The sequence below is a fragment of the Symphalangus syndactylus genome, chromosome 1 (genome assembly GCF_028878055.3).
Source record: "Symphalangus syndactylus isolate Jambi chromosome 1, NHGRI_mSymSyn1-v2.1_pri, whole genome shotgun sequence".
NCBI lineage: Eukaryota > Metazoa > Chordata > Mammalia > Primates > Hylobatidae > Symphalangus > Symphalangus syndactylus.
In genome coordinates, this window is record NC_072423.2 from 46,233,284 (window position 1) to 46,259,470 (window position 26,187).

At 35.0% G+C, this 26,187-nt stretch overlaps 1 non-coding gene across 1 annotated transcript; it reads right to left on the bottom strand.

The window, feature by feature from the left end:
• Nucleotides 1-1,945: 1,945 nt before the first annotated feature.
• Nucleotides 1,946-2,006, bottom strand: LOC129461483 (U7 small nuclear RNA). Its single transcript, XR_008650569.1, has one exon. It is a non-coding gene; the product is annotated as a U7 small nuclear RNA (small nuclear RNA).
• Between the last annotated feature and the right edge of the window lie 24,181 nt (nucleotides 2,007-26,187).

Genomic DNA, 26,187 nt, shown 5'->3' on the forward strand with positions numbered 1-26,187 from the left:
AACATACAACACCGTATGAGTGCCTTTGTAGGGGAGCACCTTCTGTGATTTCTCTCTCTTTGTCCCCTGTACCCATAGTTGCTATCGGGCCAGCTGTTGTGAATTGACATCAGTTGTCAGCCTCCTAGCTTATTTTGCTTAGGGCAACCTCTCAACAGGGAAAGAGAAAAATAAGGGGAGGTGAGAGGGAACAGAACCACATTAGCTACCAAGGACTCTGTTAGTGACCATGTCCTTGCATACCTTCTCTTCTTCCTCCGATCTAGTGCATTTCCTGGTTCTTGCTTCGTGGAAAATTGTTTACCCTGCAACCCGGGGTTTCTACTAATAACAGACCATTTGTTGAGATCTGCGTCTAGCATCTTCCCTGTTCTTCATCTTCTCAGACTCAGCATTCCTACAGCCCTAATCTTTGTTTCTGTGAACACTTCACTTTTTCCTTTGTTGTAACTTTTCTCCTGGCCATTCAACTTGCTGCTGTATGCACTTGCATATGACAGTCGCATTTCGTACTCCCCAAGATATTTACTCTTGTCATTAGCATTGCCACTGCTCAAAATCTTCCACAACAGTTCCCCCATGGGTGGAAGGATATTTTGGGAATGCCAGCTGGTAATTAAGATGCAAACCTGATCTCACAGCAAGGTGAATAGGAATGCCATATATTAAATACATTTCCACAGGGCTCTAGTGGCCATGCCCACTTTCCCTGTATCTCTCTTTTGCCACTCTATGTCTGTCTCACCCCTTCCCTCAGGCCTGTAATTTCTGTCCTTTTCACCCTCAGCAACAGGATGTGGCTCCATAGGGAGTTTGCCCTTATAGATCAAAGGCTTGTGAATGTGAAGTAAAAGAGAGGCCTGCAGATTGCTGATAAATTTGCTTTATATTGGAAAAACTACCTTGGAAATGTCCGCTTTTCCTAATGCTTCGACTGCTTGTTGTACATGACAGGCATTTGCACTGTGAGACGGCAGTATCGTGAACAGATGGTGCAGCGCCACTCTTGGTCATGAGGGATGGTTTCCTAACAAAAGAGATTTTATTCTCCCCTGTATTTCTCTTGCATATTGCAGGCTTTTTTTCCCCTCATACTTTCCTTTATTTTTTCTTGGACAACATATATTGCCTTGGCCACAGCTTCATGGCATTTTGCTCATTGATCAGCATTAGCTCAGAACTAATAATAAATCTTTTCATTTCCCCCCACTGGGATGCATTAGGGTTATGGCCTTGGAAAGTAAGTCACACCAGCTGGGTTATCTCTGTTGTCTGTGCCTCTGGTGGCAGGGTGTCATCATGAGGATGCATTCATGAATCCCAGAATTGTTATTCAGGTTTTTTTTTTCTGCCAGACTGTGCCTTGTAGTACCACGCAGCAGGTGTGTTACTCTACAGCAATGATTATAGGGAAGGAAGCCACAACTATGACCTTTGAGGTTGAATGAGCTAGAATAGAATTTAGTTTTATGGGGAATGTTTCATGCTTAAGATTCCTCAACAAGCTTTAAATATAATGAGTGCAGCATTGATAGCCCAGAAACTGGGAAAGCAAATAGTCTCCCAAAATTTAAATGTATTTTACTTGTAACTGGTGATTTTAGAAGGTATCTCTACAACATTATTTACTTTTAGAAGAGAGATTGTCTTCTGAGTCCCTCTAGTTATCTGTTTTCTGATAAGTACTAAAGAATTTATTAATTTTCCAAACAGAGTTTATGGATATTAAGATATTAAGATAGCTGTATATCCATATAACAATGCAGTCGGCTGATTTCTAAAAAGCCCATGTGAACATCCATCCCAAACAATGGGAGCCAGCATTCCTTAACATTTACCCAGGAAAACTGTACTTCAGACTTCATGGAACAGCTGGCATTGCTAGTTTTTTGTTGTTGTTGTTGTTGTTTGTTTATTTGTTTGTTTGTTTTGAGGGGGATTGGGAGGAGGTTTCTGATAAAAACTGGAAAACCTGCTAGATAAATTGTGAAAAAGCTGTAACACTGGCATTGCTAGTTTTTAAGCTTATTTATACTTTGCTCACAACACAAATGTAGCAATAATGATCGTTTCTATGGTTTTAGTCATCATAGTATAGAGATTTTGGTTGTTATCTAGCTTCCTGAGACTCTGAGGGTTAAGTGACATCAAAATTCAAATGCAGTTTTGCAGCACAGGTTGAAAAATCCTCCAAAGACTTCGGCTTCAGCTCTGTCTCCTCTGGGTCTCCTCCTCTCTGTTCCTTTTCTCTCTTCCCCTGTCTCCACTACTTAGTATTCTTCTCCAAATTACAGCCAAGTGGACAGAATGGAGCATGTAGAGCAGGAGAAACCATATATTTCTTTCTTTGTTTTTGTTTTGTTTTGTTTTGAGAAAGAATCTTGCTCTGTCACCCAGGCTGGAGTGCAGTGATGAGATCTCGCCTCACTGCAACCTCTGCCTCCCAGGCTAAAGCGATTCTCCTGCCTCAGCCTCCCAAGGAGCTGGGATTACAAGCATGGGCCACTACACCCAGATAAATTTTGTATTTTTAGTAGAGACAGGATTTCACTATGCTGGCCAGGCTGGCCTCGAACTCCTGGCTCCAGGTGATCTGCCCACCTTGGCCTCTCAAACTGCTGGGATTACAGGTGTGAGCCACCATGCTCAGCCTGAAATATATCGTTCATTAAATAGGAATAAGAACTTTTATAATAATAAAAATAATAAATTGATGTTTTAGTTGCTTTGAGTGTTAAAGAATCAGTAAAATGAAAATTTGGTTAAGCTGGGCATGATGGTTCATGCCTGTAATCCCAACACTTTGAGAGGCGGAGGTGGGAGAATCCCTTGAGCCCAGGAGTTCGAGACCAGACTGGGCAACACAGGGAGACACACATCTCTATAAAAAATAAATAAATAAAATAAAATAAATAAAGAGAATTTCCATACTGGGCAGATAAAAATGCAGGACATCCAGAATAAAGAAAATTAAAAAAAGAAAATTTGTTTTTAAAGTTCTCGGTTTCTATTTATTATGCATATTAAATGGGCATGACCTAATATATATAGTATGCTACATTTATATATTACCAGTCACGATAATAGGATGTAGAAGAAATTGTGGAAATATTTGTTGTACTCCAGGATAAATTTTGGTTTTTGGCAGTTTTGGGGGTAGTTGAAATATCCTAAAGAAAAATAAACATAGTGCTATATTATTTGTTTTGGTAGAGAGAGGAAATGGTTCTGATCATCTAAACCAATATATTGTATGCTCTTTGCTCCCATTCAACTTTGGAATGCCTGTGAGAACGTTTTAATTACAGATTTTCCTTTTTAGACATGTTTTCCTTGGACAAACAATGAAATTAGTTTGCATTAGATAAGTAAACATCAAGTGACCACAGGGGCAGACCCAGCTTGGCATTACATTTTTGCTGCTGATAAACCCATATGCACAAATGAGTTTTGATACTACACAAATAAATGAGGATTTTATATCAAAAACATATTCAGGGAAAGCACATTTTTAGAATGGTGACATAGGGGAATAGCAAGGAGAAAGCCAGAGACACAGTAATTTGTCAGTATCTTCTTAATATATCTAGGAAGACTTCATGGAGGTGGAAAAGAAACAAAAAACTGTCATCTATCTGACTTTTCTTCCTTTCCTTCATGGAATAATGAAGTCAAGGCCTGCACAAGCACGACTTTTGATAAGGTTGGTAACTAGAAGATCTAAGAATCTTTGTGTTGCTAAGTTTGCTGTTGTCAGCAGCCTATGATATGAGCTCTAATTCAGCAGTTGGATATGCTGCAGGATTTGCTCTTTAAAGGAATGGCAGCCACCAAACATCTCATAATTAAATTACAGAAGCCGAGAAGTCTATAAAGCCTGTTCGAGTAGGCTTGGACAGCTGAAGACAGGCAAGTAGGAAGCTAGAAGAGATTTTTATCACAAGAATTAAAAAAGGAAATATGACAGAATGCCAGCTCCATCTTTCCTACTGTGTGACAGAGAGTGCCTGAGTTTGCAAAATGAAAGATCGAGAAAGATATCCCAGAATTTCTCATTTTCAATCCCATGTGTGAATTGAGCTTTTTGCTCATTTATAATGGTTCCTATAACTGCCTTCCCTCCTCTATTTCCTGTAAAATTGCACTATGAACACCTGTCATACCAATTAAATTAAAGAAAAAAAAAAAGCTAATGAATGCCTCCACCATTCTCCTACAGTCTCAAGCCTGAAAACTTGAAAATCATTATTGAGTACTTCCTACTCCTTCCTAAATGCTTCCGTAATGTTCAATTGATCTAGCCAACTAGGATATGATATATCTAAGATCAGTGGGAAACTTTTTGAAAGAGGCAAATACTTAAAGAAAGGTTTAGAATGTAAGTTAGACACACACACAAACACACACACCACTGCTCATTTATTTTTCTGTCATACTCCTATTCTCCCTAACTTTTCCCATTAATTAAGATTTTGTGATTCAGAATTGAGTTCAGCCAAATTGAAGTTTTCCTGTAGTGACTATGAGAATTTTCTCAATCTTTTTGTGGAGGTTATCCAACACAGAGTATTTTTATTTTATTTCCTATCCACTAACCATGGGCTATAGGAAATTTCATTCCATTAAATTTCATCTCTGGAAAATGAACATCTTGATGATAGAAGCTGATTCTGGCAGAATTCATACATGCACAGCAGAACCTGATGCGACCGAAAGATTCAGTACATCCTACTCAATATGCCTCCTTGGCAGCAATTATAGGCTATCTTCATTTCACGGCCAAAATGGGCCTTGCTTTGCCAATTGAGGACAGGCCATGAAGTAATAGGAGGAGGACAGGGAATAAAGGCAAGAGAATTGGGTTCTAATCCATCTTTGTTTACTAGCTTGGGAATTTCTGAGCAAATTACTGAAACTCATCTGGTCTCAGTTTCCTCACCAGTAAAATAGGTCTAATAATAGCTATTTCATACAATATGTCATTAATTTGTGTACAGTGAAACACTACATAAAGTCTTGTAACTAATACTATTAATAGAAGTAATAAATCTATAGTTTTTATAGTGTATAAATAATCTGAGCTAAATATTATTTTTCTTTATTCAGCAAACCAAGAATCTACTAAATTTGGAGAGAAATGACTTCTGGTGTGTGTCCTTGATGTTTGACAAAATGGGAAAAAAAATGCAACCAAATAGATTAGTTTTAAAATACTATGTGCTGACACAGAGATGAGATTCTAAATCTATTTTCCACATTTTAGCTGAAAATGCTTTACCTGCCAGAATTGGTATTGGCCAAGACTTCAAAATCTTCCCAAACAGTAATTACTACAGTAAAAATAAGTAGGCTACAAGAAAACAAGTAGGAGTGATCCAGATTTTTCTACTGTTTAGCAGATGACGAAAAGTAGTAAAGGGACATTGTTAAGTAACTTGGATATAGCCTAAAATTTAATATCAATCACTGTTTTTTTAATAAAAGAAATAAAACTGCTCTAAGTATATACTATGCAGAAGTTATTCTGCCAAGTACTTAGTTTGCCAAATATTGCGCTCAATAAAAGGAGTTTAAAACTTGAACTGGGTGTTTAGTATGCTTACAGCTGGCATGAGGAGAGAAAGAAAGCCTACGTTCTTACAAAGTTAATTAGTAATGGAAAGTTCTGTAGACGTAAACATTCAATGGAAGAGATTTCATTAGTAGAAGAGAGCTTATCTCTAATGGAGGTTCTGACACAAAATTGTGTCAAAATTTTGTACAAACTGTGTGAGCTTGGATGAATTTCTTCACCTCCTTTCTTCATCTAATTAATGGAGCCTCATATAGTTCAACAATTCCATGATCCTAAATAATAACATTCAAAATATGATAACGATATTAATATTTCCTGTTGGAGGAGATTGTGGTGAAGTTAGAAGCAGCCTCACAGAACAGGTAAAATATAAGCAGTTCCTTAAAAAACAAATAGGATTAATCTAGACAAGAGTCAGAAGAACATTCTTAAAAAAATCATAGACTATCTTTAATATACAGAGTAAGGAGTATTCTAAAACAAAGAACCTACTGATGAATGCAGATGTTCAGTTAAAAAAATAGCAAGGAAGTTTGGAAATTAAACTGGGGCCAGAAATGCGAGGTTTCTCATGGCCAATTCAGGAGTTTGGACTTATGTTGTATGCAATAGAAAGGCACTGCCATTTGCTGAATGCTCTAAAATCTCCCTGACAGATCTACTGCCTCATGCAAGTTCATCAAGTATACGTAGATGGCTTTCAAACACTTGTCTTCAAGATAGACTTTTTCTTGAAAAGAAAATAACAAAACTATGGTTTAATTGCTTTTTGAACATCAACTTAAGTATCTTGATCTCAACAAGCCCTAGACATAAGTTTCTTTAAGCAAAATATAGGAGCTTGATTGTGTAGTTTACTGAGTTCATGACATTTGCGTTTGGGTGTTGAAGGGTGAGAATGGAAATTGATTGATGGAAATAGAGAAAAAGTGTCTTCGTGGAGGAAACAACAAGAGCAAAGGAATGGAACAACAAAACATCACAGAATGTTAGGTGAGTGATGAATTGTTGCGTTGTACATGGATGTATTAGGAATGTGCATATGACTGCACTCCTCAGAATGGACCTGCTTTGATGCACAAATAAAAGATAAGTTACAGAGTAACTGCCACAGTAAAATCCAGAAAAAAATCAGGGTCTTGTTTAAATAGATAACTGTTGAAGGAAATTAATTTTTAAAATAATACATATAAACAATCAGACAATTCTAGGTACTGATAGAATATAAGTGGCAGTCAAAAAAGAGAAAATGTATTTGCTGCAAGATGTGCAACCTGTGCACTGAGAACTTCAGATTAGAGTTGCAGATACCAAAAAGCAGAATTTTGATAAAAGGATGAGCCCTGTCCTCCTCTTCCATAGTAGTCAGACTGAGGCAGCAATGTCTTGCAGAAGTGAATTGTATGTAAATTTAAAAAATACATGTTATCATAGTTTTTTAAAGAAGGAGTTTGTTCACCTTTTTCTGAGTAGAATACGTGTGCCATAGGAAGATCTTGTTGGAGTTTAGTTATCGAGACTATTCCACTTCAACTATAGGTGGAATACAGAACTGAAAGAAAAGAATACAATGACATTAAACATTTCTAAAACTTTGAAACCACGCTCTTTTTGAAACTGATTTTATCCTATCATGCATCTTGCCTATACTTCCTGTGTATAGTCATTTTGTTGCATTTGCTTTCTTGTGTGTTCAGGGGATTATAACACCTGAATCCAAATACGTAGTTCTTCACTCTCACCACTGTGTCTCCTCCATCTCACATTTATCAGGTTCCTTTACTTCTACCATTTGTTTGTGTCAAGCAATATCAAGAAATCTGGGAAAATCAATACTTAATAAGTTACAATAATATTTTCAATATCCTATCATCTACTTTAATGTACACGTGTTTTCTGTCACTCTTCATCACTCACTAAATCCATTTTGCAATCAGTTAAACAATATAAACATAATCCTTTCCTGAATGACCTAAAATTTCACTGCACCAGAGCCAGCTCTACTGGATCAGTCATTTTTTGGAAATTGAGAAGATGAAAAAAATAATCACAGAAGCAAATGCCACATTCATCTCTAGTAGTCACATCTACTGAACAGGCTCTGTGGCTGGAAAAGTTAATGCAATTCTCCCTCAGTATCTAACAAGATATTGGTTCCAGGATCCCTGCAGATACCAAAATACTTGGATGCTCAAGTCCCTTATATAAAATGATGTCATATTTGCATATAATCTAGGTATATTCTTTTACATACTTTAAATCATCTCAAGATTACTTATAATACCTAGTTTAATGAAAATGCTTTGTAAATAGTTGCTATACTGTATTATTTTTTATTTGTATTATTTTATTGTTGTACATTCATTTTTATTTTTCCAAATACATTTGATGCATGGTTAGTTGAATCCGTCTGTGGAACCCATGAATACTGAGGTCTTACAGTATTTTGAAAAAAAATGAGTGATAACTTGGGCCTATAATTTTTTTATTCTTTCTTCACTTCAGTGGGGTTGACAGTGTTAATTATTTGTCCCAATGTAAATTGCCAGACTCCTTGTTTCACCAATATACAGAGAGAAATTGGACACAAAATTTTTGGCATTGAAAACTTCAATAGATTAGCTTTTTGAAATAATTTTCAAATAGATCCTAGAGTTTCATAGAAAATCTTCTTCACTCAATTTATATTCCACAGGATAGCTCTGCAAAGTATTAGAATGGCTGGTGTGTTTTCTGACATTTTCATTGTGCATTTGCTAATTTTTCAATTTTGCTTTTAGTTTCAACAACTCTTTTATTTACTCAATTGCAAATGTAGGATATACTTACTACATAATGATTAACTAGAACAATAAAAACTATTACTTTTAACTTGGTTACTATGACTGTACTACAAGTATATATTTACTATTAAACAATTATATTCTTATTTTTAATGGAATGTATTATCATTCCGCATGTGTTATTAAAAATAAAAATATTTAAAATGTTTATTATAACAAAAAAGATTTCTAGTTTTTATAAGACAGCAAACAAAAACAATTTGAAAACACTTTCGAAACATCTAAAATGCTCATTAATTATAGTCACGTAAAATAGTAATGCATTGCTGAGACTTTGTGGAGAAACCACAAGAAACACCCAAACAACAGCAACAAGAAAAATTCCACAATAAATTTCTAGTTGCTGGAATCAAAGCCAGTAAGACCTAGAGATAATTGTTTTCATGGCAGATATGGTGTCAATGGCATGTAAGCATATGGCTATTAATGCCCATACAGTTAAGGAAGTCCAAGCTTCAGACACGTGCAAGGCAAGAATTTATAAATGAATTGCCTGGATGAAACTAGTTAAAGAATGGATCAGAAAAAGCTTAACCTGTCATTCGAGGAAACATGGATAGAACCAGAGGATGTTATGTTATGTGAAATAAGCCAGAAACAGAAAGTTAAACACCGCATATCCTCTCTCATATGTGGAAGCTAAAAAAAAAAGTTGATCTCATGGATGTAAAAGTAGAACAGAAAATACTAGAAGCTGGAAACAGTGGAGAAGGGAGAGATAGGGAGAGATTTGTTAAAGGGTACAAAACTACAGCTAGATAGGAGAAATAGTTCTAGTGTTCTATACCACTGTAGGACCACTGTAACTAAAGATAACATATTATATAGTTTCAAATAGCTAGAAGGAGGACATTGAACATTCTCAGCACAAAGAAATTATAAATATTTGAGTTGATGGACATGCTAATTATCCTGATCTGATTACTATACATTGTATGTATCAAAACATCAGTATGTACCCCATGAATTTACACAATTTATGTCAATTAAAAATACAATTAAAAAATCTGAAAATAACAAATGAGGTTGAAACTGTTACTGAAAAAAATGTAGGGGCAAGAGCAAAGTTAATACTATTAAATAAATAAATACATTTTGATTTCATGTTAAAGGATATTCCATGGGGAAAAAAATTTTAAATTTTAACCATTGTCAAAAAGCCCCAAGGAAGCTTCTCTCAGCCTTTTCCCTGTCTTCAAATATCAAGATATTGGATCTGTGTTCCAAAGACAAGGAAATGCTATAAGTGGAGCTTACCAGGTGATAATGTAGGTTCCTTTTCAAAAATATATGAAAACTTCTGCAGAGACAGATTCAAAGTCCAGGAAGTTCTGTATCCTCATTGAAGGTGTGTTTAAACTTAAAAACTATTTAACACACAAAAGCATATCTACCATAAGCAACAGTCAGCAGACATCAGTAAATAATAATGTCACCTGCAACTTCTTTCCATTCTTTTTGTTTTTAATTTTTAAAATTAGCATTATTGCAATAGCTGAGTCCTTCAGCACAATGTTGAATAGAAATGTTAAAGTATGTTCTTCCTAAGTTTTTTCTTTTATTTTAGGGGAAAAACATGTTCTATATTTCACCATCAAGTAGAAATTAAGTTGCAGGTTTTATTTCTTTGTTTGTTTAAGATGCTCTGGATCAACCTGAAGAAATGCCCTTCTACACACCTATATCAAGTTTGCTGAGCGCTTTTTATCATGAATGAGTACTGAATTTTTCCAATGTGTGTTTCTCATCTTTTGAAAGGACCATTATTTTTTCTTTTATTTTGTAAATATGATGAATTAGATTGAATGATTTTGAAACTACCCTACATGTCTGGTTATGATGTATTATCTTTTTAAACTATTTTATGTATTACATTTGCTTATATATTGCTAAACATATTCACGACTTTATTTAAGAAGGTCATCTGTTTATAATTTTTTTCTTCCTTCCTTCCTTCATTTACTTTCTTCTTTTCTTCTTCCTTTTCTCTTTATTTTTTTCTTTATTTCTGTAATATCTGTTGAATTTTGCTCTCAAGATTATGTTAAGTATATATATGAAAATAGTGTTCAACATCACTAATCGTCAGAGAAATGAAAATCAAAACCACAATGGGATACCATCACATACCAGTCAGAATGGTTATTATTATTTTTATTATTTGAGACAGGATCCTGGTGTGTCATCCAGTCTGGAGTACAGTGGTGCAATCACAGCTTACTGTAGCCTCTATATTCTGGGCTGAAGCAATCCTCCTACCTCAGCCTCTCAAGTACTTAGGATCACACCATGACCAGGTAATTTTTTAAATTTTTGTGGAGGCAGGGTCTCCCTATATTGCCCAGGCTTGTCTCAAATTCCTAGGCTCAAGTGATTCTCCATCTCAGCCTCCCACACTGCTGGAATTATAGGCATGAGCCACTGGGCATGGCTGGCTATTATTAAAAAGTCAAACAATAAAAGATGCTGGTGAGGTTGCATAGGAAAGGGAATGCATACACACTGTTGGTAGGGATGGAAATTAGTTCAGTCGCTATGGAAAGCTGTTTGGAGATTTCTCAAAGAAATAAAAAGAGAATTACCATTTAAACCAAGAACCCCATTCCTAGGTATATACCCAAAAGAAAATAAATCATTCTACCAAAAAGACACCTGTACTCAAATGCTTATTGCAGCACTATTCACAATAGGAAAGACATAGAATCAACCCAGGTACCTATCAACAGTGGATTGGGTAAAGAAAATGTAGTACATATACACCATGGAATACTACACAGCCATAAAAAAGAAAACAATGTTCTTTGCAGAAACATAGATGCAATTGGAGGCCATTATCCCAAGCAAATTAACACAGAAATAGAAAGCTAAATACCATATGTTCTCACTTGTAAATGGGAGTTAAATATTTGGTACACAGGGGCAGAAAGATGGGATCAGTAAACACTGAGGATTCCAAAGTAGGGGGCAAAGGGTTAAAAAACTACTTATTTTGTAATACGTTTGCTACTTGGGTAATGAGATCATTAGGAGCTCAAACCTCATCATCATACAATATACACATTTAAGAAAGCTGCCTATATACCCCCTGAATCTAAAACAAAATAATAAACTTAAACAATGTTATGTTTACATTATAAAACAATTTGGAAGGTGTTTTCTTTTCCTAAGGGACATTATGATTGGTGTTCTTATTGAATGTTTTATATAATTCACTGGAAAATCCTGGGCTAGGAATTTACTTGGTGAGAAATCTTTGGTAGTTAATTCACATACTTTAATAGATAGAGGGCTATTTATTCTTCCTGTTTCACCTTGTGTAAATTTTTGCTAGTGCTATTTTTTAAAGAAATGTGTTTATTTCTACTAAATTGGCATGAATGGTTTTATAACATTTTAATATTTTTATATGTATATGTAGCATCTTTAGTAACCATCCTTCTTTTATTCCTGATATTAATGTTTTGTGTTTTCTCTTTTTATTGTTATTCAGAATTGCTAGACATATCCCAACTCATCATTTTGTTAAGCTGTTTTATTGTATATCTGTTTTCAATTTCATTGATTTAAGCTGATAGCTTTATTTTCTCCTCTTTGCTTACTTTGGCTTTACTTTGTTCTTTTAGTAGCTTTTGGAAGTAAAATATTAAATCATTGATTTTAAATTTTCCATATTTTCTGTATATATTTAAAGCTTTACATTTTTCTGAGCTTTGTCTTGCCTGTATTCTTCAAATTGTCATGTATTTTAATTTTATTTCATTTGAAATATATTGTAATTTCTTTGTGATTTATTTTGTGACTAATAAGCTTTAAAAATTTGTTGATTAATTTCTAAATATTTTATTACATAACGTATTTTAATTGATTTCTTAATTCCATTGTGCTTGGAGGATATTCCTTCTATACAATCATTTATTTTATTAAGACACAATTAGGTAAGAGAGTGGATAATGTTGTCCTTGTGTCTTTATTGATATTTTTCTCTAGATCTAGTTGTTTTTATCAATTGTTGGGAAAGAAATGTTAAAATTTTCTACTTTGACAATGAAATTATAAGTTTGTATTTACAGTCAATTTTTGCTTCATGTATTTTGAAATGATGTTTTACACATTCTCATTAACAATTATTATATCTTCTTGATAAATCACTAATTTTTTAATGTGTTTGATATAATGCTTTGCCTTGGAGTCTATTATATCTGATTTTAGTACAGCAACTTCAGCCTTTTATGCTTTCTGTCTACATGCATATGGTTTTCATCCATTTACTTTCTACTGTCTGTCTTTAAAGTGTTTCTCTTGTAAGAAGTATATAGTTGGGTCTTACTATTATATCCTGTCTGATGATCTCTGCCTCTTAATAGAAATTTTTAGTATATTAACATCTAGTAATAACAATGCAACTAACAGAAACAATTTTAAGTCTACCATTTTATAATTTATTTTTGTTTATCTCCTCTCTTTTTAGCCTCTTTTATTTTTCCTATTTTCTTTTACATTATTTGAGGTTTGCTTTTGTTGTGTTTAAAATTCTGTTTTAACTACACACACACACACACACACACATACCTTTACAATATTGCTTTTTTTTTTTTTTTTTGAGACGGAGTCTTGCTCTGTCGCCCAGGCTGGAGTGCAGTGGCGCAATCTCGGCTCACTGCAAGCTCCGCCTCCTGGGTTCACGCCATTCTCCTGCCTCAGCCTCCCGAGTAGCTGGGACTACAGGCACCCGCCACCACGCCCGGCTAATTTTTTTGTATTTTTAGTAGAGACGGGGTTTCACCATGGTCTCGATCTCCTGACCTCGTGATCCGCCCGCCTCGGCCTCCCAAAGTGCTGGGATTACAAGCGTGAGCCACCGCACCCGGCCTTATTGCTTTTTAGTTCTTGCTCTAAGGTGTACATCTTGTCAACCTAAATAACAAACAGGGAGACTCTCTAAAACAAAATAACATCTATTTGGGAATGTATTAATTGTATACATTAATTAAATGTATACAATTGTTTTGAATTAATTGTTCTTAGCTAAGAAGATCAACACAAGAGGTGGTGCCAGTCTGAAATTATACAGCCTATTGTTGGGAAGATGCCCTTGCAGAAGTATTTTTTCGTATAAGGTTGTGATGACCTTTGTGTAAGGTAATGGTTTTTGCAGATTCTTTTGTGATTGTTTGTGTTATCAGGTATTTGTGCATGAGAACTCTCCCCTTGTGGACTTCCCTGGCTCTGTGTGTCCCTATTTTTAGAACTAGCAACTCCATTTTAATTATGACAACTTTCACAATCTTAAACTTACTCATGCTAGTTTCTTCTAAGGTTCAAATCCCCTCCAATATTTTCTTTTTATTTAGATTTATACTCTAGAGATATCAGAAATTTGCACTTGAGTTATTTTTTATTTGTGTCTTATACATAGCATATAGTTATTATATGAAGGATAGATGATTTGTTAGAGCCTATTCTCCCTGCCAGATGTGAAAACCCTAGTAGTGTCATTTTATGAGGGAAAAAAAAGAAACAAGTGGTGAGGATTTACTACTCATAAACCTTGTATTGAAAGATTGAAAGAACTGTGAATGGACTTCAAGAAGAACAATAACCCTAACAGAGGTAATGGAATGCTGTAAGCAATATTTAATGACTAAATTACTAGAGCTAATGGGGAATCTAAATTAACATATACTATATAATAATAATAATAATGAATATTGAACTAGAAACAAAAAAGAACTTTCAATGCTTGACATGACACACATAATATGAAAGAGAAGGTGTAAACTCTTTAGAAATAATTTCAGCTGAAAGAAACAGAAAACCTACCTAATGGTGGCTGAATTTAGTAGCTGCTTAGAAAGCACACATTTAAGATTAACATGTTTGATAGTGAAAGACAGTAAGGAAGCAGTGACATCTGAAATGTATTTCGGTTTGCCAATCACAGGGCTTTATTTTGATAAGGAGGAAGAAGTGTGTATAACTTTCAATTTTTTAAAGTAAAGTATGTGTTCTAAAAACGTAAGTGTGGCCTTTAAAATAAGAGAAATAGAATGGAAAATTATGTATCTCTAGGATATAAAAATAAAATAGTAAAAGTACGGTAAATTCAGTAAAAGACTTAAGAGAAAATGAAGCAAAGGAATAGTTAAAATGAGGACACAATATAAGTTGGTTTTAACAAACCCAAATATATCAGAAAATAAAGTAAATGTCAATAGATGTTTATTAAAATACAATTAATTTCAGATTAGAAAATTAAAAATAAATATATCTAACTATATGCTGTTCACAAAGATAAAAATCTAGATTACAATTTATCAGAAGGACTGAAAGTGAAAGGATGGGAAAAAACCTGATTATATAATATCGGTAAAATATACTTTAAGTTAAAAATATTCGGGGCAATGAGGAACACTATGTAAAGTTAAAGTGAATGATTTCCTATGAAGATATAATATTTTTAACATGTATATTACTAAAAACATAAAAGTACATAAAGCAAAAATTGACAGATTACAATCTCTAACATTATTATGGTTATCAGTAGGATTCATCTTTAATATTCTTAACCCATTACCAGCCTTAAGTCTATAGGATTTCCTTATTCCGAAGAAACAAAAAGAAATGGAGGAAGTCATTTATTTTCACAAATTGAAAATAGTCTAAAGTCAATACTACAAAAATTACAAAGGTACTAACATTGGTCTCTTAGCTAATGAGACACAATGAGAAAATTGATGGAGCTACAGTTTCTTTTTATCTTTTCCTTTCCCATTGTTTTCTTTCCAAAGAGTTCATTAACAAAAGGAAAAAAGAGAAAGAAAAACTAAAATGAAAATCCGGCTGCTATGAGACACGGGGTTTACAGCGCTTCCTTACAGATTATACCCAAGAAAGAACTAAGATGAAATTGTAATATATTCTTGTTTCTAATTCACAAAGCCACACAATTTTCTTATGTCTCTGCATTGTTAAAATTATCACTCCCACCTACTCTTTGAGGTGTGAGATCTCTTTTTCTGGGACAAAATTTTTTCATCAAATATTTTCTCCAATTATAAGAATTCATGTTAACTCAGGGAAATAAATCTACAGTTTTAATTTCCACTAAGGTAGAAATGACTGATATGAGACCTGAAAGCAGAGGTTCTGACTTTTATTATCAGCGTTACCTATGATTCCAGGGCAATACCCACAGGTATGTCCAGAACCTCATGAGGCAGAAATGAAATGAAGTGGAAAAAATGATTTAAATCAAATGATAAAAGCATAGAAGTTATTGAACAGAAATTCTGAAGACTCCAAAACAAATACAATCACCTTCTCAGTGTAAGCATGGTTATGATGTTCCCAGATTTTCCTAGCATATGGGCGTATTATGGACTGCATGTCTATGTCTCACCAAAAGGATTTCATAAGTTGAACTCCAACTTCCAATGGGATGGTATACGGAGGAAATATCTTTGGAAGGTAACTAGGTCATGAAGTTGTAGCCCTTACGAATGAGATTAGTACCCATACAAGAGGCCAGAGAGCTAGTACGCACACTCACTCTTGCTCGTGCTCTCTCTTTCTCTCTCTCTCTCTTTCTGCCACGTGAAGACAAAAAGAGAAGCCAGTAGTCTGCAAATCAGAAGAGGGCCTTCACCAGAACCCAACCATACTGACACTCTAACGTCAGACTTCCAGTCTCCAGAACTGTGAGAAGGAAATTTCTGTTGTTTATAAGCCACCCAGTCTATGGTAAGTTTTCATTACAGCCCAAACTAATGAGACAATGAATCTGAAGACCTGCATCTGGTGTAGAGAAGGGAAATTGGGGCAGTTTTACTTCTTGTATATTATGGAGATATTCCACACTGACAGGTTTTATCACCTGTCTACTCTACCCGTGTACTTTCCCAAATTGAAATAAATAACCTTCCTTTTGGTGCAAAGGAAAGTATTGGAGACTAAAAACTATATAACCTACAAGAATCAGAGTAGCTCCCTTTATAATCAGCTGAACTAAGGTCACAAAACATTTATTACAGGAGAATTTGGTTTATGATTCATTCTGTTGTATCTCTTGACTTAGTTGTCAAACATTGAAATAATCTAAATATAAAATAATTTGGCTTTAAAAACCTCCTAGAAGGAAAACAAGAAAAAAGAAACAGAGAAACTTGAGATATACAGGCGATATGAGACTGTGGATAACAATTTCATCCATTTTACTTAAACCCTATTAAGAGTTATCAAAACAGTTTGATCAAACAGTCTGATGTGTGTGTGTGTCTGTGTGTGTGTGTGTGTGTCTATCTGTGTTGGTGTGTGTAGTTCAGGGTCTCTTCGACCAAACACTTTGCTTTCCTCTTCATAACCCTTATTTTGTGCTTGAGATGCCTCTGGAAGACTCAAGATTCATCTCCCCATTAAGAGAAAAGTGTGATGTTGCAATCAGTCTATTATCAACATATGCTGGAATAGAATTACTGAGTGCTGGTAGACTGACTTCTCTTGCTTCCATGAGACCAGAAAAGGCTGAAGATACTCTGTTACACAGGAAAAGACTCCGTGCCTTCTCCTAACCTTCATGTTACACTACCTCTAAGAGCATGAATTTTTTTCCCCATGATAGAAGGCATACCAAAGCTGTTTCATTTCCTCCTCTACCTTCCCTTTCCACCACACACACCCTGGGCACAGTTTTTGTTTTTTAAACATTTTCTCACTTCCTATCAAGTGTCCACTGTTTCTCTGCCTTATACCTAGTTATCAGGAACCACTCTCTCTGGCTTTTGAGTTATCTTTTACTCTGTGTTTGGGTAAGACTTGCTATTCAGACATTGGAAGAAACAGAAGCAGAGATTTCTTTAGATCTGCAGACATTCTTATGATGTCTTATTATTTGAGTTTGGTATGCTTGGTGTCTATGGGGATCAGGCCAGCTCATTTTAATTACATGGGGGTTTCAATATGTAGCCTCATAGCTTATTTTGTTTTGTTTTGAAGGTTTTGAATACAGTTTATGTATTTGTTCCCTGTTTTCTTATAGGGAAGTAGTCATTTGGAATATTTCACTGTACTGTTACTACTTTAAATAAAATGCAAAAATGATTCTGCTATGTAGCATAATTAGGATAGATGTTTATAGCTTACCCATTATTTACAATATTTGTCTTTTTTCTTTTTTCCAGAAATTGCTAATGAACAGGTAATTGAATGATACTGAGAAGAACATATTAAATTCTTAGCTCTAATGACAAGATTGATTTAACAAATGAAGGCCAACAGTCTAAATTGTGTAAGCAAATTCTCTCTCTAGGGAATGATAGATTAGATAGGTAGGTAGGTAGATAGATGATAGATAGATAGATAGATAGATAGATAGATAGATAGATAGATAGACAGACATACAGACAGATAGGTAAACTTATGAAAGAAAGAGAGAAAGTGTGTTTGTGTTGTTTGATACAGGGATTAGAAAAAGATAATGAGTGTATGGGGACAGACAAGATTTTCTTCAATGACTTTCAGATACCACCATTACTTAATGTCTTACCCCCAGCTCAATTTATACATTTCAGGTTCCTGGTTTAGAATATTCAACTAGACAACTTGACTGTAAAAACTAAGGCAGATCAAGTTCCATTAAAATAAAATATGTGTTTGACTCACAAAACAAATGTCAAATATTAGCACGAGTTAATAAAATAGAAACTTCACCAAAGGCAGCATTTTCCAAACTGCGTTAAAATAGTATGCAGAAAAAGACAAGGTTTCCATGGGTAAACAAAGATTGAAAACACTAGTTTAAACAAAGATGAGCTGATAGACTGATTTTAAAATTGTAGCAGTCTACATAATCTGTAACGGATTAATGTGCAATGCGGGTCAATCGAGGCATTTGGGCGATTTACGTATTCTGTGTTTCTTAAGTGTATCTTGTAATAGAATCTTATGCATGTGTGCAGCATCTTGTAGAAAGACTTTCTTGAATCATTTTTTTAACCCCTCTGTATTTTTCTCTACCTCAAAAAGTAGCAGAATTCACATGAAGGACTCTGTCATCTTTTCAAATTTCAACAAGAAAGATGATACAATTACCAACAGACATAGTATGTAAATTAAACATAGTAGACAAGGATAGAGAATGTTGCTAGAATCTACCCTGGAACTTGAGTGAGTTCCACCCACTCAGTATTTCCTGGAGTATCTTATACGCTGTACTTCAGTACATATAGTTGAGATCTACTGCCTTACATTCAAATTCGGTAGACCTGGAGGCTTGGAATTTCAGCATTGGTAGTTTGAAAAGGACACTCACTAGATTGTAATACAATCCAAATTTGAGATCCACTTTTCTTGCTTACAAGATATCCAGTACCTCCTGTCTAACAAGATAACAAGGATATAATTCCTTGTTTAGTTTTATCTGTGATATGTGTTCCTACCCTTGCGAACTGAATTTTTCTCTCCTGGTTGCTTGTGTTGCTTTTACTATCCTGCATGCCACTGACAGGAATATATGTCTTGGGAACCTGTTGTGATAATTATTTTTGATGCTACGAACTCCTTAAACTTTTGACAAAGACATTAGCTCCTGGGGGGGGAAAGTCTTATTCTAACATCCAAATGAAGTACTTATGTTATCATGTTAGGACTTTGTGACCACAACAAGAAAATTCCTAGCAGTTGATAACAGGATTATATATGCGAAAGATGATGAGACTTGTATCTGAGTCTAATGAAAACTGCAAGTATTTAACAAAACAATACCAGTTGTATTCAGCTTTCAGACACTGCATTACAACACATAAATCTAATGAAATATAGCCCTCAGGTTACACAGATATGCTACCTTCAAATATATGAATATTAACCAGCCCATAACATTCTCAGTTTCATTAACTAGCTCCAACTAGTTATTTCAGCTGCTGCATATAGAGGCTGGCCTTCCTCAGAGACCAACCCACTTGGGGTAATAAATTGAAAACTGATGTCAGGAGAATTGCAGATTGGTTTCAAAGCAGAGAATTATGGTGGGGAACATCAATGCTGTTGACAAAGACGTCTCACTGGTGTTCTGCATTCTACCGTCAACAATTCCCACATGGGGACAACAAAGAGAGTGGTCCCATCTGAGTCTCACATTCTCTCCTTCCTTTGTATTTGTTGCTTTGTTTTTTCTCCTTTTGTTTTTTTTCTCCTCTATTTTATAACAAAGAGAAGTGGGACAGCCATAATACAGACAAGTGCCCTCTAAAATACAAGCTTATGAAATTGTAAAGGTCTTTCAAGGTATTTTCTCAACTCTCTATGTTTTTTTCATTAGCACTATAGTCAGTTGTAGATTCTTTATCTTTATCTGAATTAGGTTTTCTGTTTTTGTTTTTTTTTTTTCAAGAAAATGTCATCACATCCTGCTTTACTCATAAGCTCTATCAGCTATCTCCTGGAAATTATATTGCACTGTGTAAATAATTAGCTTTGGAGATTTTAAAAATTAATCATGTCAAGGTAATTTTAAATCTGATAACTTAATTCAATAGCAAGGTTACCAGTGACTGCCACATTACTAAAACCATAGTCAAATCTCAATTTTCATCATGCTTTATTTGCAGCATTTGATACATTCCTTTTGTCTTGATATACTTTCTTTATTTGTATTTCAGGATCCCTTTCTCTCCTGTTTTTCTCCAGATTCACTAGTTGCTACCTCTTAGTTCCCTATCCTGGTTTCTCCTCACCTTCCTGACATTTAAAAGCTGGTGTTTCCCAGAGTTCAGACACTGGTCCTCATCTTTTTCTTTCCTTTTTAATTTTTTATTTTTTTTAATGTTTTTTGAGATGGAATATCGCTCTGTCGCCCAGGCTGGCAACAGATCATCAATGGCATCATCTCAGCTCACTGCAACCTCCACTTCCCAGGTTCAAGTGATTCTCTTGCCTCAGTCTCCCAAGTGGCTCGGATTACAGGCGCCCGCCATCATGCCTAGCTAATTTTTTGTATTTTTAGTAGAGACAGGGTTTCTCCATCTTGGCCAGGATGGTCTTGAACTCCTGACTTTAGGTTATCTGCCTGCTTTGGCCTCCCAAAGTGCTGGGATTACAAGCGTAAGCCACGGCACCTGGCAGTTCTCATCTTTTTCTAACTGCATCTACTTTCTTGGGCAAGTTCATCTGGCCTTTTGACTAACTAATCTCTATATGCTGATGATTTCTGTAGTAGCTTCCAGAACAACTTTAATAAAAGTACCATCATTGGGTAGCTTAAAATAACTGTGTTCTTTCAAAGCTCTGGAAGCTAGAATTTGGAAATCTAGGTGTCGGCAGGGCCATGCTTTATCTAAAGGTATAGGGGAAATTCTGTTTCATACCTTTCTTTGACTTCTGGTGTCCCTGGCAATTGCAGCTATTTGGCTTGTGGACGTATCACTCATTCTCTACTTCCATCGTCACACGACATTCTCCCTGTATGTCTGTGTCATCTTCTCTCCTTTTAGGACAGAAGTGGTGTGGATTAAGAGTCCACACCACTCAAGTATGATCTCATCTTGCCTGAGCTAATTACATCTGCAATTACCTTATTTCTACCTAAAGTCCTGTACTGAGTTTACAATTAGGACACAAATTTTGGGACAATGCTGTTCAACCCAGTACAATTTACAAATTATATTTCCAGCCTAATCTCTCCAGCTAATGCCAGACATGTGTATCCAAATCCTCATTTGCAGCTCCACTTGAGATTTACTGGGTATTTCAAATTTAACACATTTGAATCTGGATCTCTCAGTTCTGCCACCTGAAATTTGCTCTTCCCGCAGTTTCTTCATCTCAATTCGTAGCAACTCCTTCCTTCCAGTTATTCAGTCAAAAATCTTGAAAGTGTTGTTTCTCCATTCTTTGTGTATCTAGAGTCTATTTTCTCCTTGCCACTTCCTCTCTTCTTGAGATTACATCAAAATTATATATCCTCTTTCTGCCCTGGCCCCTCTTGAGTCTATTCTCAACCACACCCTGAGTGTAGAGTGATGGCATTAAAACAAAGTCAGACCGTGCTATTCTCTGTTCAGAGTGTTCCTATAGCATCTCGTCTCACACTGAGTATAGCTAATGTCCCTTTATAAGATTCTATGAAAGTTATCTTCCCTTCACTTATCTGACTAGATCCCCTAGATATACCTGGCTCCATGCTAGTCATCTTATTCATTAGGCACATTCTCACCTCAGTGCTTCTGCATTTCTTTTTCCCTCTGCTTAAATTATTTTTCATAGTTGTCCCATGGCTTGCTCCATCACTTCCTTCAAGTCTTTATTTAAATTCTGTTTTTTCCATGAGCCCTTCTGTGAATACTCTGTTTAAAATTTCACTGCCTCAAAGCCTCTATTCCCCTTCCCAATCATATTTTTCTCCATAGAATATACCACTATATAACAGACTTTGTATGACTCATTTTGTGTATTGGTATCTCCTCTTCAGAATACAAGTGTCAGGAGGACAGGGGTTTTATGTGCTTTATTCAATTCCATATCTCATGCATTTGGAAGAGCACCACATAGTAACACTAATCACACTATTTGCTAAATGCAAGACTGAGCTGGGTCTGGTAGCAGGGAATAGGAAGATTTGAGGACTGTGTTTCAAAGCAACAATTCTAGCACCAGCTCTATTGCTTGTACAGCATTTGCTCTTCTGTGAGTCTCTAAATCTCACAAAAGTTCTATTTTGCAGACTATCCTCCATTATGTGAACCCAATCATGGAATCACTGAACCAGACTGTAGAGCCACGCTCAGTCTCAGTGTGGCTGACTCAGAGTTTTCTGTGCATGGGGAAGACTCATAAAAGACTAACGTTATACCACAAATAATCAAATCCTCTATTTGTCATGGTTGAATGGATCTCATTCCTAAACTCTACAAGTATTTTTAAAGCTTTAAACAGTGATTTTAAAGCATGGGCAGTGTCTCTTGTTACTGATGTGTTTAAGTCTTACGTCAACTTTTTTAATGTATAGGTATGTACAGATCTAGGTTGAGTTTGGACCAGAAAGAAAAAAGAAAAACACGATTGCTTTTTAGCATTTTCAGCAGGTTGAAAATCAATTGTCAGCCTGATCATCTTTATGCTGAAGAAACTGAAAATGCTACAAATCCCTCACAGAGTTTTTCAACCACTTTGCCACCAATAGGTATATAAAGGTAACATTTAAAACTATTGCTTTTTTTATCTTTTTAATTGCTTCCAGTATTAGGATTTATCTTCCTGATATAGAAAAACATTTTTTCTACAGAAACTGCAATGTTTTGGAAAAAGGAAAATATTTCCCAAAGTATTATATTAATGAATGTTTATGAGTTTCAGTTCTGGCAATTCAAAAGACTCCTGAGGTACCTATTCAGAGAGCTCAATTCAACAAGACAGACATTTAGTTTTACAATAAACCAGGATATTTCGTGTAAGATGTGGATCTCTTTTTCAAATGTTAACTAATTTTCCCATTCTGAACACTGATCACCATGAACTCATTTTATTTCTTATTCACAGAAAAATAGTTTGAATAACATACCTCTATATATCAACACTATAAGAGGATTTGAACCTCTTTCAATTTTACTTGTATTATGAAAACACAATTAATTACAGGTAAAGTGAGACCATTCTAGTGTACGAGAAAGATTAGCCATTTCCATAGGATCAAACACTCACTCAATTGATCATAGAATTTACTTTCTATCAGGACCAAAAATAGGTCCAGCTGATCAACTACAAGTAAGACTTGTGGTAAATGTGATTTTTGAAACTACAGAAAATATTTTTCCAGGGAAGAGATTTAGCATAGCTCCGTCACCATGCCATGTAAAGATAGGTTTTCTGAAAACCAAGTTTATTGGTATTAATCACAGCTAGTGAGATTTTTAAGAACATTTCCTTACAATACATACAGTGGCTTTTGACACTGCAGAAAAGAAAGAAGAAAATTTATTTCCTGTGATCTATAATTTGTCTGTCTGTAGGATATAAGTTAGAATCCTCTATGAACTCTACTGAGACTGTACTTCTGCCTCAGCAGGTGAATCATCAAGCCATACATATTCTGATTACTCATTAAGACAGATATTTAGTTTAAAACAAATTTCATTATTTTGTAAAAACAAAAAGAACTTTCCTTTATATATGCTACTTCCATTAATTGTTGTCTTCTCTATTTTCTGTGGCACTGAAGATATGGGGCTATATGAAGTGCAATGAACCCCTGAAAGAATGGGTTTCAAAACCATTAAGACTGTCAAAGGAAGGTTTTTAGGGTCACAGAGACAGAAAAGAATGGGAACTACGAGGACATCCATCACTTTAAGCACACTTAATGATGAGTTTGATATAGCTGGAGAGACAGGAGGAGGTAACTAGAAGGACTCCTGGGTTTCTGAATTATAATCTTGGATTGGTGGTGGATCTAGATGATGTATAAAAAAGAAGGCTATTTCAAAGGGGACCATATTTTGTGTATGTATGTAAGCACTTACTTGGGCATACTGAATTGAAATGAATTTGAAAAATCAGAGCAGCTGTTGACTAGACAGTTGGCCATGTAGGTGTGTAGCTTAGAAGACATGAAACTGTGAGAAACATCACTGCCATATGTCTGATGAGCAAAGCCTCAGACTGGATGAGACAACTTGGCAATAAAGAGAACAGAGGAAAGACTGAAGAGGATCTTGAAGTGAGCTCTGAGAACTTCCGAGTTCTAAATGCCTATAGGGGTAACATATCTTCATCTGCTTCCAGAGTAAAACACTTTCAGTTTGGCTCTGATCATATAACACCTCTGATCAAAAATCTTTGCATATCCACAAAACAAATGCCAAAATGTTCTGACTGACATCCATGACATTCAATGGCCTGAACTCAGTATACCATTCCAAACTAATTTCCAAAGATTCTTTTCAATGTCTTCTTAGGTACAAAATCTTTCTCTATCTGCTCCTCTAAGGTAATCTACCTCTGTGACTTTCCACATAAAATGCCATTTGTATATAATGACCACATCCACATGTCTCACTTTCTGTGTATGTTTAAACTTGCTTCAAGGCCCAGCTCATTTTTCCCTCCTAGTGAAGTTGACAAGGAGATTTTTGCCTCTATTTTTCATTCTTGTAAGACACATTCTGCTTCTCATCATATCATGTGTCCTCTGAATATAAACACCACGTTTTGTGATATAATGTACAGAGGTAATATGTGTAACATGCTTACCATAAAACCTAGTATTTTGCAAATGTTCAAACATTCGCAACTGCCTTGTCTTTTGTCTATCATGGTAACATGCATGTGGTCTTGTGTGTAGACATTCCTATAAGTAACTCACAATGAACACGAGCTTGAATATGTGAGATAATGTGACATAATATAATGTAGATTAAATGCCCATTGTCCAAATGATGCTTCTCTGGGTATATATATAAAGGCATTGACAGTTTTGTTCTATATAGTTTTTTGTAGAAACACTTTAAAAAATGGAATAAAGGAAAACTGACTATGAGAACTATGTTCTTACCATTGCTCTGACCTTAGATGGGTCAGTTAATCTTCCTTAATCTCAATAATTTCATTTCTAAATGAAGAACATGATATTTTCTAATCAAGTTATGAATATCTAGTTAGTATGAGGTTAATAAAAGGTATTTGAAAATTTTAAAATTCTATAGGCATTTTAGATAATATTTGTTTCTTTGTTGGCCATGATAATATGAAAGGGTGCCAATAAGAATTTTAATCTTAAAATGATAAAATCAAGTTTGTATTGGGAATACATGGAATATTTTTGTAAAGAGACCCTGAAGAATGTTGTAGGATTAAGTATAGTCTATGACTAAATAAATAAAGTAGGAACATACTCTACATAGTTGTGCTAGTCCTTGAGATCTTTGCCCTTCTCTGAATTTTGGGATGTGGATATGAATGGGTTCTCTTGCCTTCAGGCTTCTGTTTCAGTTTGAATGGTAGGTCATTGGAAGACAAGAACAGAATGTGGTTTATATTTGCCTGGTCCATTTCTGCTGGGTTGAAATTTGACTGTGTTTCTCTTCTGAAGGCCATGACTGCGATTTTTTTTCCCTATAGTATTCTCTTTGTTTCTAGTAATGTTTAGTATTTAGTATCTAGTGTTTCTAGTAGTTTTGGATTTAATGACTATGATTAACTCACATAGTTAACTCATAGAGCAGAAGTAACAATTAAGGACGACATATGTAATTGTATTTACATATATCACATAAATAATTATTTTAAACATGAGTTAATCTCACGCATTGTGATACTACATCTGGATCTGTTCTCAAAGCAGTCTTTAAGCTAAAATCTGAATGAAATGTAAACACATTCCACCATCCTGATATTCATATTCCTATGGCCAAAATTTTAGAGATATGATACGTATACTCATGTGTCTAACTGAGATGCTCATCTTTATTCCAGGTATTTGACATCAGGTAGATTTATTCATGATCTTGCTGCTTTCACTGAGGCTCAGAGCCTTTCTTTCCCTTCCTTGATACAAGATGCCCTATTTGCTGCATTCCTATTGACACCACAGAATTTAACATGTAATTCAGAGTGGGATGTGCCTCACTGTAGGCAATGGGCATGGGCATATTTTGAAATTAAAATATGAGATACAAATTGAATTCATCTAAATTAAATCTTATTTGAAAATGATGAAGAAAGTGTGTGATATTTAAAGTAAATATAAAATATAAATTAATTTGAATATAATTTGTTTGAGGA